We start from the raw sequence: 14,990 nt of genomic DNA, 5'->3' as shown, positions 1-14,990 counted from the left end.
TGCTTTATACAGCATTATACAACTTCTTTTTTAATTCTTTATTAACCCACTGTGGAGTTTTTTTTTTTATTTCCTATTAATTTCAAATTTAGGTATGTACCTGTCCTTCATTACATGTAAAACCTGTTATAATGCTCCTCAACTATCTCCACACTTGAAAGTTTATCCCAGTCTATCCTCCTTAGACTTTGCCTCATCTGCTCAAAATTTGCCCTACCAATGTTAAACTTAAGAATTTTAGTCTTTCCGTCCACACTCTTACAAAACACTGAGAACTGTATTATATTATGGTCAGTTGACCCTAGTTGTTTAATCATCTCTACTCAAAATACTAAATCCAGACAGGCTTCACCCCGCGTTGGTGCTTTAACATACTGTATTAAAAAACAGTCACTGATTACTTCTAAAATTTGCCTTTTTAATATTACTAAAAAGATGTGTGTTAAAATTACAGTCTGCATTGGGTGGTCTATAACACTTCAGTTTATATCTACAGTGCCTATAAAATGTATTCAGCCATTTGGTTGAGCATTTTAATGTTATACAACATTGAATCACAGTGGATTTAATTGAGCTTTTTTGATAGTGATTAATAGACAAAAACTCTAATGTCAAAGTGAAAACAGGTATCTGTTAAATGATCTAAATAATTCCAAATATAAACAAAATAAATGTTCATATAAGTATTCACACCTTCAAGTCAGTATTTAGCAGATTCACCTTTGGTCTCTATCAGCTTTGCATATCTGGACAATGGAATTCTTCCCCAGTCTATGCAAAACTGTTCAAACTCTGATAAGTTGCATGAACGAGTGAGTGAACAGCCTTTTTCAAGTGCACCTGAAATCTAACTATTTTGTTAACATAGCTGTGAGCATGCATGTGTTTTAGACTGGCATCTCAGCTATAGTCTGTTCCTTACTTGCTCCTGGGATACAATCTGGTCCTATGTGACTTGATGATGACAAAACCTTTGTGATGTTAATAATATTTCTGGCCATTGTTCCCATTTGTGATTTTGTTTTCCTTTGGAAGACCTTAGCACATTTCTTTATATGTTTTGTGATTGTCCCATAGTTTCTGCTTTTTGGTCTATTTTCTTAGGTTGCTTATCTTCTCCTGCCCTTTGCCTCATATATTATTTCTGTTGGACCCTCTGTTTTTTAACCAGAAGCTTTATCCAGCAGAAGTTATTTATTCGTAATATGATCGCTAGAAAACTAGTCCTCAGTTCTCACTGGAAACCTCCTGATTCTCTCTTTTGTGTAAGCATTCGCTGCATTTCCCAAAAACTTTGTAACGTTAAGTACTTTGGTAATGCATACTTAAGATTGCGTGTTAATTAACAAATCTTTACTGAAACACTTTCTAACTAAAGTAATACGTAATCTTGTTTGGAAATTAACAAGTGACCTGGACCACTCATTAATTTTAACATCGTTCTTTATTTAAACTTTTGCCTGTAATTCTGTCAAAGAAAGACACAAAAAATATACCGACACTCGTATTTGGACAACATAATAATAATAATAATAATAATATAGGTCAATGTTGCAATTTAAATATACCGACACTCGTATTTGGACAACATAATAATAATAATAATAATAATAGGTCAATGTTGCAATTTTAAGTATAATACTATATACTATACTATAGGCTATAAATTAGTGCAAAAAGAGCTGTATGTAGTTGTAATATCTTTAGGCAATTTGAGTATATAATGAGTTAACCAGTCATACTCACTATGTAATCAGTCACCTCATTTAAAGTGGGAATGTGACTCTTCAAAAGAACCAGCAAAGACAATGGCAGTTATCTAGGGAATTGTACAACTCACCTGGAGACACCATTTGAGACAGCACCATCAAAGAAGCCAAGTTGCTGGTCTAAAAGCTGTTTTTGCAGGTGAATATGAAGCTCTTCTGTCATCTCAGTAATTAATTTTTAATAGAGAAATACAGGCTTCCCAGGGGTGAAATAATAACCCTCCTTGGTCTTGTGAAATATGAATTGGAAAAGAGAACACATTGGAATTTTTCTGTCAGTTCCACTATTCAGTTTCTGACAGCTCTCTGTTTTTACGCCACTGGTGGATTCTTGCAGACCATCAGTGATGCATATAGCCTCAGTAAGGCTACCTCGGCCAAATATGTGCATGCAATGACCAGATTTCTATTGTATCATGCATGCAACTACATACAATTTCAGCAGTAGGGGATGCCTTGCACGACCAGCAGCCATACCACCCGCACTTCAGAACAGATAATTCACCTGGAGCTAAGCATGTTTGGGCCCAGCCAGTAATGGGAGACAAAACGTTTAGGTTGCTTTTGGAAAAGATGTTAGTGTGGACATCAGGGGCACTTACCCTGTTGTCTGTGTGTTGATACTAATGTTCCAGTGGAGTTACAGGTACATTGTGCATTTAAAACTGTCTCCATTCTTCTGATGAGACCTAACCAGATTTATTTGTATCTGTGGTAATACATGATACCTGGGCTTCTTTTGAAAACATTTGAGTGTTTCCTAGTGTCCTCCTAAATTCCCCACCTTCACTTAATGCTGTACTTACCTTGCAATTTCCAAATGTCAGTTGTGCAACAGTGACATATAAAACACTTACATGACTTGTCACATGTTAGGTGAGTAAATATCCTATATGCTATTAAAATATATAGGCATAGCTACACAGATCCATTTTGTTTTTATGAACTCATTAATACTAATTTATGTAAAGCCTGTGTATATTTTTTTATACAATGTCAGCTGTTTTAATGCACAAACTGCACCAAAAAAATAGCTAAATATTATTTCATGTAGGTTTTGTGCATTGGAGTGCATGGTTACTACAGGCCCTGTAGGTGTGAAGGAATTTTTGGGTGTTAAGCTGGTTGTCCCCATTTACTTCTTAAAGCTAAACAAAAACACCACATGATAGGATCAAAATAGAAAACAAAAGTGGCAGACATAATTAACACTGGCTATTTCAGGATTCAGGATCACTTGCCTCGTATTGGGATCATTCTATCACTCAGCCCCACTGGTCAATGCCCAACATCTCTTTCCGCATGGTCATGTCTTTTTTCTCTGTGGACTGGAAGGGATGGGTTTAATTGCTCCCCTTGGGTGGATTCTCAGTGCTGCAGGAGAAAGGGAAGACAAGACTATTAGCGGCCGCACCCCCCTCCTGGCTTGGGGCGATATTACATACCTGAAAAGAGCATGGAGGATAACCATCTGACTCATTTGCATGAGAATGGTTATAATAATATGTTATATTTTCATTAATTGACTATCTTCCATTAACCTCAAAAAGAGAAAAAATAAAAATAAATAGAAAATTAGAAATACCTTACAACAATGTCCATGTTAGGAATACATTGCAGTGTCAAAAAAAACATGACTTTTATGTCATGTTTGGAAAACTGTTTAGCAGGACTATTGTTACATCATACGTTAACCTCTTGAGGAAAGTGAGTTTCTTGTAAGGGTTGATCCTAAGGCACACGAGAGAATCGCTTACAAACGCATACATTTATTTACACATTCTCCACTTACTTCCTCAGATACCAAAATAAAAAGTTCCAGAAGAAAAGCCCTGACAAATGCCCCCAACTGTTCCCATATCTATTTTTGATACTTTTCACACATGCTATATTGCTTTTTTGGATGTGTTATGATTGCAATATAAAGGGATAATAAGTTATAACCAGTCATCCATTCATTTCCAGACATTACTTTTTCCAGTGCAGGTTAATGTGGTGCTATGATGGAAAGAGCTGCAGAACTGACACATTAATGGGACAAAACTAACTCACACTGCAGCATTTTAGAGTCACTGGGTAATCTTCAAGGATTAACATTAACATGCATATCACTGGCAGTAAAGTAGAAAACCCAGAATAAACCCAGATGAACAAAAGATGAACAATGATCAGGCCAGGGAATAAATTCCTCTTCCACTGAGCCACCTTTATTAACTAATGATTTTTTTCTGTTATAGTTTAAAAAGCTCTTTATAACAATGTTATGGTTAAATAAATATCTTAATGACAAAATTCAACAGAAAACATGGTAGATAAATTCACATCAAAATATGCAAGCTGTACTAAGGATTTCAGTCCAGACAACAAAAAGTTCATTTAAATTACTCTAGTTAGCAGCTTGACTGAAGAGAAAACCATCACACGCCCCTGGGACTGTATGTGAACATTTTGTAATGCTCCAATCTGGGAAAGAACATTTATAAAGGTAATGTAAAAATGCAATTCTTGAAGCAGATTAAATGAGTAAGTGTTGTTTTCTGATGACTAAGCGTGAAGCAAACAATTTAGGCCATTATAAATGAGTTTTCCAAGCCAAGATTCAGCCCAGCAGTTTGAGATACCACTGTAATAATGGATTAAATGGATTTCACCAGACCCTATTTTGAATTAGTGTTTTGCATTGCTACAAGCCTGAAACAAAACATGAATTGTAAATGCACAATGTGTTTCTTTCTGCTGCTGTTATTTTAGCAGGTACCTTTCTAAACAAATGACCCCATTATTCTAAAAGAATAGTTAGATTCTGGCAAAAATGTGAGTAGCACAGAATACTGTACCTCTTTGCTCACTTTCATCTAGACCTGCACTCTAACTGAATACTACTTACTAACAATTAATTAGAATTACAAAGTTGTTGCTTTAAATATGCATTTAGTCACCTGCATGTCTGGGATAACTAAGCTCATGATGTGTAAAGTATAAAAGATGCAGTGCTAATTCTCAAAGACATACAAACAAAGAGAAACAAAGCAGGGATTAAACAACACTGCAGCTTAACTTTTTTCAGGTATAACCTATTTTACTTTCACTGTGTACTTTGTATAAACTACTTCAACATAGTCCAAAAGAAACTGATAAAATTAGCTAGAAAGAATGTATGGACTATTATTATCTCAGATGCTTTGAAGAGGATTCTTATATATGCAGCTGAGTATTTATTTTCCTCTGAACAAACCTTCAGCCTGAAGTATTTTCTCATAACTATTAATTCATTCTGGTTCAGGAAAGGCAGCCATTTGTATAATGAAATAGTCCTATCCAAACAAATTCTCTCGTCCTTAGGTGCTTCACTGTTTGCTGAAGAGACCAGCTAACAGAAGGGGATCAGATATTACTTCAGTGTAACATGTCCATGGTTGCGTAATTCTTTAGTTAACTGGGCTGAAGTCTTTAGCTTAAAAACTTGCATGGATGTGCATAGTTCAACCAAATCTCAAAACAAAGTAAAAGAAAATCAACAGTTATAAGAATTGACTTTAAACAACAATGTTGTTGGTTTAATCATCTCCATTAATTCACTCTATGAATTTAAGGGAATCATCTCACCTCCTTGTGCTTCTTCTTCTTCTTTCGGCTGCTCCTGTTAGGGGTTGCCACAGCGGATCATCTTCTTCCATATCTTTTTGTCCTCTGCATCTTGATCTGTTACACCTCATCTTGTAATGTAAGTTACCTTGGACAGCACCCTATGGACGTAATGGATTAACTAATAACTTTAAAGTATGAGGTGTGAGTGTAGCTCAGTGCCCTGCAATGGTCTAGCTCCTAGTTCAGGAATGGTTCTTGACTTGCACCTTGTCACACACTTGTGTGTGTGAGATGTTTAGTGACATTTTTCGGTCTGACCAGGGTTTGACGCTGCCTTCTTATACTCTCTTCCTTTCATCCCTCTGTAGACCGAGTGAAGACCGTACCTCCTAATAGCACCACCTCTGATCCACCCACTGATGACATCACTTCTGGCAATCTCTAATGGCATCCTATTCACTCCAGAACCCACCTCTACAGACATCACTTCTTTTTCCTCCCTGACTCCATCTCTTCCTGCTTCTGCAATATATAAACTAGAGAACTTCCTTGTTAGCCAGTTCCATTTTGAAATCTGTTTGTAAACATGTGTGTTTTGTTTTGCTGCCTGATTTTCGGCATATAGGGTGGCCATTCCCAAACCTTTTTCTGCCTCCGACTAATTTTCTATCACAACCTAATGCTACTAAGATATTTTTTGTCTTGCAATGGATAAAATTGGTTAAACAATAGAAATTGGCAATTCAAGAATGATTTGTTCACTTTGAAAGACTGTTTTCAGGATATGATATGAACTGATTCGTGAACATAATAGATCGATTCAGTAAAGCTTAAAGGGATTGCTAAAGCACATTCATGTTATGCACAATGTCATTAGCATCTTTCATTTTGCTGATGCTAGTAGATGTTTAAAGCACATATACAAGATCCATCTGAATCATGAGTCTCAACTCATTTGATTCATTAACTAGTCACTACCTGACTCCCAGTCTAATGATTCTCATTCATTAGATCTGTAAAAGTGTCATTACCCGAGAGTCAGTCTAATGATTTTTGTTCATTTGGTTCACGAACAAATCACTGCCCAAGAATCAGTCTAACGTTCTTGTTCATTTGATTTGTAAAAGAATCATTATAAGTTGCACAATTCTTATGATTCTGTAATGAAATACGAGGGGAAATTAAGCTAAAGTTAGAAAATGGTATTTATTAGAAAATGGAACGAACCTTAACAAAACCGATAATGTCCTTTCTCAATGTAGTCTCCACCCTTCTTAATGCACTTGAGTCACCTGCCTGGAAATGTCTGGATTCCAGCAGAATAAAAGGTTTTGTCTTTCCGGGGTGTACTACAGTCAATAGTGCAAGTTACTGTGACTTGCTGGAGACCAATGTGAAGCCTGCTATTCGATCCAAGCGGCAGGGACTGCTGTCTCAAGGAGTCCTTTTGCTGTAAAACAATGCCCATCTGCTCACACACTGCTAAGAGTACCTAGGCTTGTCTGGAAAAACTAAAGTTTGAGGTGCTGCCACATCCTCCTTATTAGCCAGATATGGCACTATGTGATATCCACCTTTTTGCACTGCTAAGAAAACATCTGGGTGGTCGTCGATTCAGATTGATGATGACATGAAGAAAGCAGTACACTAGTAGTTGCGAGGACAAGACAAAACTGTTTAATCTGCTGGAATCCAGGCACTTCCAGGCAGGTGACTCAAGTGCATAGAGAAGGGTGGAGACTACATTGAGAAATGATATTATCAATTTTGTTAAGGTTTCTTCAATTTTCTAATAAAGCCTGTTTTGTAACTTTAGCTTGACTCCCCCTCGTACCTTATTATAATTCTACATCTTAAATGTGCTATCATGGGTTGTGTATAGCAACAGGACAATGGCATATGAATTATCATGTTAAATACATAATAAATTATATATTTAATTTAATCTAAATTATTAAACAATTATATTATTTATATATATCAAAATAATGCACAAGTTATTAAATTATATAATGTTTGATGTGACCAGAGAGGATCCCCCACCCCCAACAAATATGAATTAATAGAATCAATTAACTTAAACAAGAATTGAATCAGTAAAGTGAATTGAAATGCCCATCACTTTTAAAGAAAAGGACTGATGTAAGAAGCAATACTGCTCAGTACTTTCAAAGCAACATGTAATGACATTCATAATAACAATGCACAGTTTAAACTAAAGGTTATTTGTTTGTAATTAACCACAGAAGTGAATTTATAAAACCCCCCTGGGGTCACACTTGTACATACTGTAAAATGATGTGGGATGACAGCATGAATAATATGTATTAAGGACAGGGCAACCCGTAACTCTGAAGCTGTGCTACCCCTTTAATACAAAGCTAGAATAGGCATTTAGTTAAATTAGATAAAGCAAAGCTCATATTAGGTTATCAATATTTTATGCATGTTGAGTTACCTGGCATTGCCCAGGTGAAAAAAGTGCAAAGTTGTGAAGATAGAAAGTAATTTAAACTTCTATGATTAAACTTTATTATTGAAGCTTGTTGCATTTAGTCTATGTTGTATGCAGTGCCATTGCTTTTTCTTTCTGGTGTAAAGAACTACAAATAGCAGTAAATTTACTGACATTATAGTCCCTACCAAGGGCGCTCAGGACCATGACACAAACAGTGAGGGAAATGTGTGATTTAAGCAAATGTTCTGTGTAATAAGTTGGAATTAAAATAAGATTTCTTAAATGAAAGGCAACCATGCTAATTGTCATACCAGCATCACAACTGGCACATCACTCTTCCTCTGTCAATTCTTCTCACTCACTCTGACCTCAACTTCTGCTGTCCTCCAGGAGGACTAAGGCTAAACAGTATATCTCCAAAACCTGAAATATCACAAGAAGCACCTATGTGCCAAACTTTAAGGCTTAAAAAATAAAGCTATATATAAAGAAAAAAACTAACAAACTGAATATTGAGATTTATAGATTGAAAGATAATCAAAGGTCTGCTGTTTATTCTCAAAACAATATTTACTTAAAAAAAGATTATATAAAAGTTACTGTATATATTTGCTTTTATTTTTAAAATAACTCCTTTTATAGTGAGCTCCTTCAAAGAATCTGTTTATTCAGGATGGAGTGTGTTGCAGAAAATAGTAAATAAAGAAGAGTCTTTGGTCTACAGCCATCATTACATGTGAAATTCAAGCATGGACATCCTTTATATGCACCTATAGATGGAGCCCCCATGTACCTTCTACCAAGCACCATGGCAGATAGAAGACTCTAACAAAAAGGCTTCCTTTGATAATTTAGGTTAATTTACAGAACACGTTTCAATATATTTTAATTTTCACCAATCAATTTTAGATAATTTGTATACTCCAGAAACACATCTCTGAATCAAGTATTATGTGATATATCTAACTACATAAACATATTAAAAGTCCTAGGTATAAGAAATAGCACTTCTTATATGTAAACTGTCACCACAGAACACGCACAAAATTAAATGTTAAATGTAATCTCGTTTTTTAAATGTGCTGGTACAAATGAAGTCAGAGTGTCCTAGTTTAACATGCAAGCAGTTTCGTGCTCTTTTTTTTTTACCTTAGAAGTACCATCCATGTGTCTGTTCTGCAACCCTTTTCATCACAGCCTGTAGCTCCCCATTATTATAAATGACTTCACTCTGCAAATGAATATGCAATACAAAGTGACAAGAATAAAAGGTCTGATTTCCAAATAATTAAAACTAAAGAGGATATACTGAAAAACTAGGTGGAGGCTACAGCTATCCAGACTTACATTTGGAGAATTTGGAGTTGACTGGCTGCTGGTTTTCTAACAATTCTTTGCATACAAATACATAGTAGAAGGTTACCACTATCATTTTAGCTATGAATGGTCTGTTAGAGAAAGGGATGGCAAACTGAAACCTCACACCTTTAACTAAGCGTAGAATTTTTAGAACTGCCTAGGCTGTTCGTATGATGAAGATGTCTATAGGTTATTGTGATGTGTTGTGTCAGAGGAATTTATAGCACTACTTTTCTTTTAGTAAATAGTAGTAAGGCACTTAAATTCCAGATTTGGACTGTAAAGATCCTCCTTTAAGAAACAACGGTGCAGGTGCAAGTGCAGCACGATGACACATATTAGGTGGAGTGGCACTCACAGTACGTGCAGGTTCTGAGGGTAAACTGCTGCATCAGTCTGTAGCTGTGAATTAGAAGACACAGTTTTGTCAAGCCTTTCTTGTTTGATTGCAGGCCTGTGAATAAAGTATAGGAATATTTACCAAGTAGGGTTTTCATTCAGATACATGTGCACACAAACAAGTTTAACGTTAGTTATGTAGGACGTTTGTGCTGGTGTGAGCACATAGAGTAGCCAGTGTTGCAACATGCTTCCTGACTTGGAGAACAAGACTGGCATCAGTGGGGATTGGCTATTAAAATGTCACATCTATATGAAACTGAGTAGCCGAATCTCAAGGTCGTCTATTGACTGGTTGTCGGTTAGCTAGTGGTGAACACCTTCTGAACAACTGTAAGAAAGAAGGAAGTGTAGAGTTTGGAAAATAAAAGTCCTGGTGGAAAGAGTGGGAGTGAATGTCGTGAGTTAACTATTTTTTATTTTTGTATTTTTTAAAATATTTCTTTCTTTATTTTATTATGTTCCATTGCTTTTAAACTGTGTTCCATAATCGATTACATAAAGCTGATTTTAATTTTGTTTTGGCACTTATAAATATAAGAGGTACCATTTTTATAGTGTATTTTTGATTCTGTGTCCCTGTCCTTTCACCCACTGGTGCAGTCAGTTATGACTCCAGATGCACACGGACTGGGTACTTGCCAGTTTTCTAAGGTATAAGCATCACAACTATGTATCAGAAACTAAATAGTGGCAATCATCATAAATGACTAGCTTTTGGCCTAAAGGCGAAAGTCAAACAGGGTGGCACACTCAACCATTAACTGAGTGAAAGTAGGGATAAAGGGCATATCCAAGGACTGAGTTAGAAAGGACAACCAATTTCTGAAGCTAAAAAGGCCTAACTCCGTGATAAAACTAGTATTTATGGCCATGCAAAGATTTGTTAAACCTTTAGCACCACCAGTTAAGGACACATCATTGGACTATAATATTAAAGTCACCAGAATGTGGTGCCTGGTATAATAGAACAGCCAATAGGGAGAGAGCAGCCAACTGGCGGAGATGAGCCACACTTTAGCTTTGTTTATTTCAAAGGCCCATGGATCCCATACATGTTTATTTACTACAGGAATATCTTAATCTGGAGCATTTGTGTTCCTCTGCTTCACTGACAACTGACCATATTTTCTGTTAGAAAAACATTGATTACATTTTAGCTGAAGTTTTTATACTAGACTGAGGAGATTGTTCCTCCCCCACACTATGCGACTTTTCAATTCCACCCGGGGGAGTAAATGCTAACATTAATTTTATCTTTTTCATTTTTAATTACTATTTAATTTAATATTGTTTCTTTGTATCAGTATACTGCTGCTGGATTATGTGAATTTCCCCTTGGGATTAATAAAGTATCTATCTATCTATCTATCTATCTATCTATTGGGCTATTGGGCAGAATAGTGTTTAGCCACTTTATCTGACAGCAAGGCAAGTCTCAGATTTAGATTATGGTATGGACTCTGTTTGTATGGTGTTTGCATGTATTTTTCCCTCTGGATACCAAATTCACCGCTGTTAGGTTAGTTAGTCAAGTAAATTGTGCATGAGTGTTGGTGGTGCAGTGATAAGGTCAGCGTGTGAGTGTCTCCTGCAATGCTCAGACACACCATGTAGGGTTAATTTCCACCTTGCACTCAGTACTGATTGGATAAGCACTGAGTGCCTGTAAGCCTCTACTGGACAGATAGTTTAGAAAACAGATGAATGGATGTGTGGATGAGTTTACTCTGTGATGGACTGGTGAGCAGTCTCAAACATGTGTCCTTTTTTTATTGGAAAACTCTAGCCCTGCTTTTGAGGATAAATACTTGGATGTAATACAGTAAGTGCATTATAATAGACAGAACCTTTTATACACTGTATGTAAATGTTCTAAAATTACATATTATTCTGCTATTCTTATGTAGGTGTTAGGTGTTAGGGTTAACAATCAGGATCTGAAGAGAGCCCTATCAAAATAAACTGAATTGAATTGAATGCAGGTTTTTTGGAGCAAAATTAGTTAAAGCATCCCAGAATAAACTGGGCTGAAGATGTTAAATTAGAGAAGGCACCTGCACCTTATACATTTGAAGAGATATTACTTTTATAGACAGCAGTGTCGGCATCATTTACACATAGATCTGCATGCGGAAGTAGGGCTTCTGATTTTACGCCGTCCCAAAAAACCTTGGAAATTTCATCCTCTGAGATTCTGGCAAATGTTCCGCCTGAGTTTAATTGGTGAAAGGCATGCAGTGAGTCACACCTAGCAGTTAAACAGGTGTTGATTAAAGATCTCAGAGTGCATTTAGAAACACGCGCTTGCTGTGCTGCTAATTAAGAACAGTAGCTGCAATAGGCAAATTAATTAATTCAGCCGAGGCAGCGCGGAGTGGCCTTAATTGTCAGATTGTTGGAGAGTGCAGTTGTATCTGTCCATGTCAAATACCTGCTGTCAGGGAAAAAAAAAACTGAGAGTTTAAAATGCAGGAAGCACTAGACCTCATTCACATTAGTGCTCTCTCTTATTAAACCTGCCTGAATGGTCACCTCATTGTTTCCATCACAGAAGCTACAGATTTGGTCTTTATTTTGCTAAAAATTAAATCCCTGCTCTCTCTCATTTATTCATGCAACAATATTGCTTTATGTGTAAACTGTGTATGGTTTTCAACTCTGTCCTATTAAACTGCTCCCTTTGTTCATTAAAATCTCCCCTAAGTTCAACACAAATTCAATCCAACCTGACGCACACAGTCTTTGTATTCTGTGCTTTTTTGCTAAAGTGGAAATCTGTTTTCCATAGACAGTTTGTTGATATTTTCAAGGTAGCCATTTCCAACAGAAGCATGTCATTTAAAACTTGTAGTTTTTGCTCCATTTTATATAACAATCAGTATGACCTTATCTATCAAGTCCTGAAACTGGAATAATGCAGCTGTTTCACACAACTAGCGGTTACACTAAATCTCACAAAAGATTGCATTATACTTGGGACTGTCATGACTGGGGAGCAAATCACTGGAAACAGATGCATTCTCAAACTTCCAAAAGAATAGGCAGTTATGACTTGTATATAGTAGATTAAACATTCAAAATGTAAGCTTTACATATTTTCAGCGGTCATATAAATATACAAATAATCATTTCATGATAAGCATTTTATTGACAATCTTAAAAATGTCAATTATTTTTCAGTTTCAGAGATTTCAAGCTTGCTAAAGTTGTTGTTACACCTAAATGATCCATCCATTTTTAACCAAACTTAATCTAATTCAGATCACACAGGGCTCCCAGTAAAACAGGGTAAAAAGCAGGATGGAAAGGAGATCCGATCCATTGCAGGGTACAATCCCACATTCACTTATCTGTTTATCCAGTTGTCACAGACTTACTGGTTCAAAGTCATAAAGCATAGATGTCAAACTCAAGCCCGCAGTATAATTATATTTGGCCAGCGAGAAAACACCAAATGTCTACTGGAGCTGGCCCGCCCGTAGACAGCACATGCACCACCAATATTACAAATCCCAGAATGCTCTGCTGGTGTGTTGGCCCATCAATCAGGACCCACAAGCGCCCCCTCCTATGTTGACATTCATTAGTGACCTCATGCTACCAGTCAAATTGGGCCACTCCTCCCAAAAATTGCCAAACAAAAGGTGGAAAACCGAAGCTTTCTAGAAAAGTCGGAAGCAGAATATCTGTTGACAAATGTAAAGGACAGACCTGTTTGTCTTGTGTGCGGAGCCAACGTAGCTGTAACCAAAGAATATAACATAAGAAGACACTATGAAATGAAATACCACGACAGGTACAAGGACCTGAACATAGCGCAAAAGCACAAGAAAGTAGAGGAGATGAAAAGAAGTTTGGTTTCATGACAGACTATGTTCACAAAAGCCACATCACAAAGTGAAGCTGCTGTAAAGGCTAGTTTTATTGTGGCAGCAGAGATTTCAAAATCAGCCAAGCCCTTTAATGAGGGAGAGTTTTTCAAAAAGTGCATGATCAAAGGTTGCGACGTCTTGTGCCCAGATAAAAGGCGAGCATTTTTAAATGTGAGCGTTAGTAGAAACACTGTAGCTGATTGTGCATGTGATCTTGCCACAGCTCTACATGAACAACTAATGGAAAAAAGAAAAGATTTCATTGCATTCTCCCTTGCTGTGGACGAAAGCAGCGACACATCTGATACCGCCCTGCTGTCAGTCTTCATCCGTGGAGTGGACTCAAATCTGTGAGTTACGGAGGAACTCTTGGGATTGAAATCAATGCATGGCACAACCACAGCAAAATAAATCTTTGAAGAGGTTTCCTAAAGTGTAACTCAAATGAGGCTACCTTGGGATAAACTTACGTGACTAAAAACAGATGGTACGCCCGCGATGTGCGGTCAAAAGTGTGGATTGGTGGCCAGGATTCAGGAGAAGATGAGGGGGCAGAACTGTGCAAGTGAGCTAACTCTTTATGACTTCATCATACATCAGGAATCATTGTGTGGCAAATCCCTGAAGATGGAACATGTCATTCACACCATAACATGAGTAGTTCACTTTATAAGAGCTAAAGGTTTGAGTCACCGCCAGTTCAAGTCTTTTCTGGAGGAGTGTTGTTGGGAATACGCAGATGTGCCGTATCACAAAGAGGTGAGATGGTTAAGCAGAGGAAAAGTAAAGAACAGATATTTCGAGCTGCGTGTGGAAATTTGTCAGTTTCTAGAAAGCAAAGGGAAAGACAAGGGATAAAGAGTTTCTGTCTGAGCTGGATTCTCTGTGACATCACAAGCCATATCGATGTGCTGAACCTGCAGCTTCAGGGGCGAGAACGTGTCATCACAGACATGTACGAAGCAGTGGGGGCATTTAAAACAAAATTGCGCCTGTGGGAGACTCAGATGCTGCAAGGAAACCTGGGCCATTTTCCTTGCTGCCAAACTATAAAAACACAGATCTCTACCGCTGTGTTCCCAAGTGCACAGTTTTCTGAAAAACTCGTCTTAATCAGTGCCGAGTTTACCCGGTGATTTGCCAACTTTGATGCCCAGAAATGTAGGTTTGAACTGCTTAGTAATCCATTTGCAGTTGACGTGGAAAGCGCACCAACTAACCTCCAAATGGAGCTGATTGAACTCCAGTGTAGTGACACGCTGAAGTCAAAGTATGATGCTGTGGGCGCTGCACAGTTCCCACATCACATCCCTGACACAATGCCCCAGCTCTGTACCCAAGCTGCTCAAATGCTGTTTATGTTCGGCAAATTGCCCTTCACCTCTCCTATCAGTGTCTGATTCTGTACAGAATTAATTAGTCACATGATGGTGGGGCAAGAAAAGTAAGAAAGAAATGCAAGTAGCTCAAGCTTGGAGGTCCTGCTCAAGTCTACCACCTTCTGTGAAGTTTGAGATATTTTTGTGTTTTTGTGTGATTTTG

The 14,990-nt window shown here is 37.2% G+C and overlaps 1 long non-coding RNA gene and 1 pseudogene across 1 annotated transcript in view; both read left to right on the top strand.

The window, feature by feature from the left end:
* LOC120543240 overlaps window positions 1–6,549 on the top strand; it is a 33,214-nt gene extending 26,665 nt beyond the window's left edge. The window contains exon 3 of the long non-coding RNA XR_005636322.1: window positions 5,726–6,549. This is a non-coding gene — a long non-coding RNA (uncharacterized LOC120543240). The remainder of the gene's footprint in view (window positions 1–5,725) is intronic.
* A 5,259-nt stretch (window positions 6,550–11,808) lies between these two features.
* On the top strand, window positions 11,809–14,848 carry LOC120543305 (annotated as a pseudogene).
* Window positions 14,849–14,990: the final 142 nt, after the last annotated feature.

Source organism: Polypterus senegalus, chromosome 13 (genome assembly GCF_016835505.1).
Source record: "Polypterus senegalus isolate Bchr_013 chromosome 13, ASM1683550v1, whole genome shotgun sequence".
Taxonomy (NCBI): Eukaryota; Metazoa; Chordata; class Cladistia; order Polypteriformes; family Polypteridae; genus Polypterus; species Polypterus senegalus.
The sequence above is the reverse complement of the archived record's forward strand: the minus strand, read 5'-3'. Positions and strand labels throughout refer to the sequence as shown.